At 30.3% G+C, this 6,266-nt stretch overlaps 1 long non-coding RNA gene across 2 annotated transcripts; it reads right to left on the bottom strand.

Annotated features, from left to right (window-relative positions):
* Positions 1-401: 401 nt before the first annotated feature.
* LOC130979928 (uncharacterized) lies at positions 402-2,568 on the bottom strand. 2 transcript variants are annotated; one of them, XR_009086802.1, is made up of 4 exons: positions 2,159-2,568; positions 1,623-1,795; positions 1,255-1,539; positions 402-834 (listed from the first exon to the last, which is right to left on the bottom strand). It is a non-coding gene; the product is annotated as an uncharacterized LOC130979928 (long non-coding RNA). The 2 variants fall into 2 exon arrangements; XR_009086801.1 differs by having other exon boundaries at positions 1,623-2,568.
* Positions 2,569-6,266: the final 3,698 nt, after the last annotated feature.

The raw sequence follows: 6,266 nt of genomic DNA, 5'->3' as shown, positions 1-6,266 counted from the left end.
ATGTCCTACTCCCTCCGCAAGTGAATTATGGTTAATATTAATAAACATGGCATAGAGAGTTCAGAATAATTAAAAGAAAGGGAACCGAGGAATTTTCACGGTTCTTCCGGATTTTAAGAATTTGTTTAAAGATAGGTTTGGAGGAATGATTGAGTTGTCTTTGTGTGCATAAAAGTAATTAGCTTATACATTTTCCTTTAATGTTGAGTGTTTTTTGTTTTAGAGGATCTTGGTTGCCTGAAACTTGAATTTAAGTAAACGGTGGAAATGTGTAAAGTAAAGTGGATTTTTTTTTCTTCTTTTCATTCTATTCCTCTAATACTTGAAATCTTAGTTCATAATCATTAGCAACTGCTCCATTGTAGATTGATCTAAGAATTTCGAAGCTAAGACAATTCATCTGCAAGAAAGAAACCAGGCAACATCTACCTCAGTTTAAGGAAAACACACACAAGATTAAATAAAACTAATACAGATGCCTATAATTTCCATATCTATTTATATTGAAACCTAACAGAATGGACATTTTGAATTCCATCTTGCCTCAGAGAAACACAATGTTCAAAACATACATCATGAGAGAGGCAATGGCTTGATGAGTGTCAGTGGCTCAAGCCATTTTACTTGTGGAATACCCTTCTAAAGCTTTTAAATGTTATAGAATTAACTACTATATTAAACATGATTCCACATAAAAATGTGACTATATTTGTAGAACTCCAAAGTGTGAAACTACTTGTCAGTTGCCACCATTCAAAATTCACCTATGCCTTAAGATTACATTATGGTCTTGCTTTCCATCTCAATCTTCATGGCTATCTTCATCTTCTGAATCTGCATAATGGAAATGAAGCAGTTTGAAATCAGATAATCAGTTGGAAGAAATTCATATTAAGCTTTTGAAACTTTTACTGGCTGAAGCTACTACTGAAAATAAAGCAATATAGTTGACGTAAATCCATCAAGATTTATTGAATAAAAGTTAACTGCAGACAGCAATGTGTTTAGGCACAAAGATGTCCTACAATCATATACAATTACATTGAAGGAAGCAATTTAAGGGGAAGAAGTCAACCAACACCTAGCTACCATATCAATACAGATACCAGATTCAGATGACACAAATTAATAACTCGTGCCAGAACTTCTAAAGCATGTCTACTTCCATGAACACACTAAGCATGCAAAACATATTGAGAACAATGCTCTTTGAATCAAGAGTTTACATTAGCAAGCCAGGATCTTTCAACTTACCAGATCGAACATCATCACTAATTTTTTCTCTTGCTTGAATTTGTCTAACAAGCATCCGAAATATCAGCACCCACCAGTGTCTTAGTGTCACCTAAATAATTCAGTCAACAGCAGCTACTAATATTCAAGGAAATGCATATTACACACCGTTCCCTTCTTGTCAGAGGGTAGACTTCTGTGTTCAATCATCTCTTGAGGTAACTCATCAACATTAGTTTCATGAGGAAAGGAGATAACATATGAACCTTCATGTTTTTCAATTCGAAAAACTTCATAAGGTGCAACCTGTTGAGAAAATAAGTAAATAATAACTTGCTAGCTTACTCATTTAACTAAAGCATATGAATACAGATAATTGTAGGACATACCTTGGTTGTGAAACCATTAGCCCAATTCACCTCCATGTTACCATCTTCGAGACCAGAAACATTCCCAACACAGCACAGGAAAGGATTATCAGGGAACTCACCTACACAATGAACTTGGTTACCATCCTCAAGAGAAGCCTCCGCCTTCAGGTCAGTCACTGACTTGCCATTATCTTACACAAGAAATTAAGTAAGTATTTCATGAATCAGTTTAACATGAAGCCAACCCTTGAAACTATCTAACTAATACAAGGTTAACATTGGCTGACGGCTCTGTGAGTTATGGTTAACAGATTGGCTTAGAGCATGAGAGAGATTTGCTCTCGGTATAGGTAAGAATTTCTCTGACCACGCTCACTATCTCAGATTTTAGAACTATATCAGATTGAAGAAACAAAAAATCATGAAAATTTTCAGAACAATATCAAATCAATAACAAAATTTCCAAACAATATCAAATCAATAACAAATAAATTCAGAACGGTATCATAATTCAGGCAAATCAAATTCATGAAAAATAAGTTATCTTAAAAAACCTCAGGAGGGCAGTTCCAGAACTGTTTTGCTAGAAAAGGGGAGTTGAGGGAAGGGCGAAAGCGAGTCGTCTGCTTGAGGGTGAGAACGATGGCGAGCGTACGGCTTCTTCTACGGTGAGAACGAAAGTTGGGGACTAGGGGGCACTAGTGCGTAAAGCCCGCCTTCTTGGTGTTATCATCGTTCTGCTTCTTCGTCGCCATTGAAGCTCAAACTCCGAACTCTGAATGGGGATGATTGATTTTGAGTCTGAGCAAGCCGTGAGACAGCTACTATCATTTGAGCCGCAAACACAATATCACCAAAACAAAAGGAGTAGTCTGGCTGCTCTACAAGTTCGTAGGCGCTCACAGTTTCCTCTGTTTTGTCTCCAGCAAAATTATCTTCATTGGAGAAGGAAACAGCTTTCCATTGTATAGAGTTGAGTTGATTTTTTCTTTCAATTTTTGAAAGAAATGAGACTGAGGTGAATTGAGTTTCTGTACAATAATAAAAATATAATTTTATTTTTTAATATTTATAGAAATTATATATTTATCTCTTTTATAAAAATACTTAATTATAAAATTATTCTACTTTAGTTAAGATATTAATTTTTATTGAGTTAAATTAACTCAAATTAAAATTAAGCATTCAATTAAAACATGTCACGTAACAAAAAATAATTTATATGTTAATTTAGAGGAAGTTGGGTAGAACTTACCATTTTTTTTTTGTGTTTGATATACCAGTTTCGTTTTATAAATAATGCAGATTGTGTTCAAATATTTGTTATCTAATGTAATTTTGAAGGAATAAATAATTAAATATCATTTAGATAATTAAAGTTATATTTAAATGCATATTTGTTTAAAAAAATTTGATTCATTACAATAAAATTGTATCAATTATATATATAAACTAGAATCTATCTTTAATATTTTATTTATATCCAATTCAAAATTATATTTAGAGTAAAATTAAATTCACGTTTAACGAAAATTCTAATACTTTACATCCTATGTCCATTTGGCAACTCTCTTATCAGCCCTTTAAATATAAGAAGAAAAGGTTAGTAGGATAACAAAATATATGTGTATTTTCTATAGCATAGACTAATTTAAATCAAAAATACTCAAAATATACATGTACTTTTAAAATTCTATCCTGTAGTTAAAATTATGCTAAAATGAAATTTACTTAAAATAACATAGACTAATTTAAATAAAAAGTACTCTTACTTAATATGTATTCCACAAATTTTATTATAGGTTTTGTTTTTTAGCATCGATATCGCAACCCAAAATGTGTTATGATTGGGGTTTAGGAAAATTGTTTTCTAATAAATCTAATAAGTTTGAATATAAATTAAATAAAAAAGTTACAAATATTGTTAATAAATTTACAAGTAGTAAAATAAAAGTTATTTATTTTTAAAAAACATAAAATAGATCAATATAATTAAATCATGTCTGTGACATATAGAGCATTTAATATGTAGAAATTCGATAAAATACTTATTGTAAATCATTATATATTCTTCAATAGAAAGTCTCGTATATATTCGAGTATTAGTTACTGAAAAATATTTTTAGAAATACGAAGTGAGTTTTTGAATTTAGTAACTAGATAATATATATTTTTATAATCCACGTGAGACTATATAAATATTATTATCAAATCAATTTCGATTAGAAAATAGTAATTGATACTAATAAGTGAATCAATAAGGGCTCAGTACAGAAATCAAATTAAATAGTTTACATTTGGGCGGCTCCATTTCTAAAGGTAGTTCTTTTCTCCTGTGTGTCCAAACAGAATAATAGATTCAACGTGGCCCACATGTTAGGCTAGTTGTGTCTTTGCTAGCTGAAGTATGAATCAGATGCATCTAAGTTAACGTCATAATCCTCGTTAACTACGGTGTTCTAATACGAGCCTCCCAAACTAATTCAAAACATATAACTTCAAAAATAATAAATCTTTGATCTTTCAAATATGTGAAGTATCAAATCAAATCAAATGATACTTTTTCATTAAAAGTCCTTTTTATTGATACTTTCCAAATCATACAAATTTCAAACAAATTTCACAATTTCAAAGTACATAAGTATATAAATATCTTTACTTCAATATTTCAAAAACAGATATTCAAGTAAAATCAAACATTATAGAATAATGCAAAATTTCTTGATCCCACAGAATTAAAGAAACCGAAGCCAAAGTGCCAAATTAAAATGTGAGAAATGTTGGAATAGAATAATATAAAAGAGCACAGAATTAGAGATAGCAACTTCCATAACTACATCACAGATATAAAATAACATCAACAACTCCAACCGTTCCATGACAGCACCAATAGTACGCAAGGTAATTTCCAAAAGAAACACAGTAAAAATAAAGCAATAATACTAAAACAGAGACATATATTATCGTAATTAAAACAAGAGCATGTAAAAGAAAAAAATAAAATACAGCAGAATAAAGGTGGAAGCATTACAATTTTACGAATGGAGTCAGACAAAAAAAAATGGTGCTTATTCAGAGACAAGAATGAAGGAGTGTGGACTGAGCAAGACCAAAACAGCGACTGAGACGGTTCATCAGCAGTGACGCCGGTGATGCTCCCCCGACAGCAAGCTCTGTTGATGGCAACGGCAGACGTGACGATGGTGAACGGCTCCTTCATCGCGACTCTCTCTTCCTCCCTTCTTTGACCAACTCAATCTCTCCCTCTTCATTCAGCAATGACGGCGGCTCCAAACAGAAACGGCGACAGCTTCAACGACGATGGCTTGTCCGCAACGGAGACGGTCCCCCTTCTTTCTCGTCATGGTTGTTCTTCCTCTACGAACCCCTTCTCTCTCTAAGAATCTCCCTTGTTCGCTCTCAAGCGATCGACAGCAGCTCCTTTTAATGATGACCCAGGCAACCGCGACGGCGATGGATGCTTCGGCGATGATGACAAGGCACGGCGGCGTGGGACAACCTCCCTCTCTCTCTCTCTCTGTGTGGTTAGGTTTAGGTTTGAAAAATAAAAAATAAGGGTAGTTTAAGAATTTTGTAAAAGATAGAGAGCAAAGTAGTAATATAAAATCAAATATAATATATTAAAATTATTTTAAAAATATTATTTATAAATTATTTTAAATAAGTATTCTAATTTAAAATTAAAAATAAATCAATTAATTTCCTTTCAGTTTATAAAAATAAACTAAATTTCAATTATTTAAATTAAATTAACAAATTTCACTATTTTTTAATTATTAAAATTTTAAATTTTAGATTAAAAAAAACCTAATTATTATAAGAATTATAAATGAGCCTTAATTAATTTTAGACTCAAAGTTTCATAATTTTAATTTAATTATTTTTTAATAAAATAATTTTTAAAAATAATTTTAAATAAATATAATAAATTATAAATAATTTATTATTTAATTTTTAAAAACTCAAAATATTACTATCAAGATAATAACTTTCTTAAAAACTGTGGAGGTATTTACGCTTCAAATTAATTACTAACTTTGAAGAGATCATAAGAAAGTTATACTTTTCTTCATTTGATATATGGAAGGATTTAAAATAATGACTAACATTGTTTTATTAATGGTTTAATTATTCTGTTGGTCTTTATAGTTTTACCAAAATTTTAATTAGGTTTTTATACTTTTTTTTTCTTTTAATTATGTCCCTACACTATTTTAATTTTGTAATTAAGTCCTTCTTAGTGTAAAAAATATTAGAATTAACTGAATATTTCTTTACAAATTGAAGATATTTATAATTAAAAATTTAATTAAATTTTTTACTACATGTATTTTGGTAAAAATATTATGTTAATTTTAACATTTTTAACATGAAAAGGGGGTAATTACAAAATTAAAAGCAATATAGAGACTCAATTGAAAGGAAAAAAAATATAAGGACTTAATTAAAAATTTGGTGAAACTATAGGAACCAACAGAATAATTAAACATTTATTAATTGATTTTATTCTTTCCTTCTTTCACAAGGTTGAAGTGGGGGTTGGTACCTTCAAGAGATTCCGATACATAAGTTAGCAAGGGTTTAAGTAGGTTTTCAGTAGATTGGGTTTTAAATATACATGAGTGTGTCAGTATATTTATA

The sequence above is a fragment of the Arachis stenosperma genome, chromosome 5, assembly GCF_014773155.1.
Source record: "Arachis stenosperma cultivar V10309 chromosome 5, arast.V10309.gnm1.PFL2, whole genome shotgun sequence".
Classification (NCBI taxonomy): Eukaryota; Viridiplantae; Streptophyta; class Magnoliopsida; order Fabales; family Fabaceae; genus Arachis; species Arachis stenosperma.
This window is presented reverse-complemented; position numbering and strand designations above follow the sequence as displayed.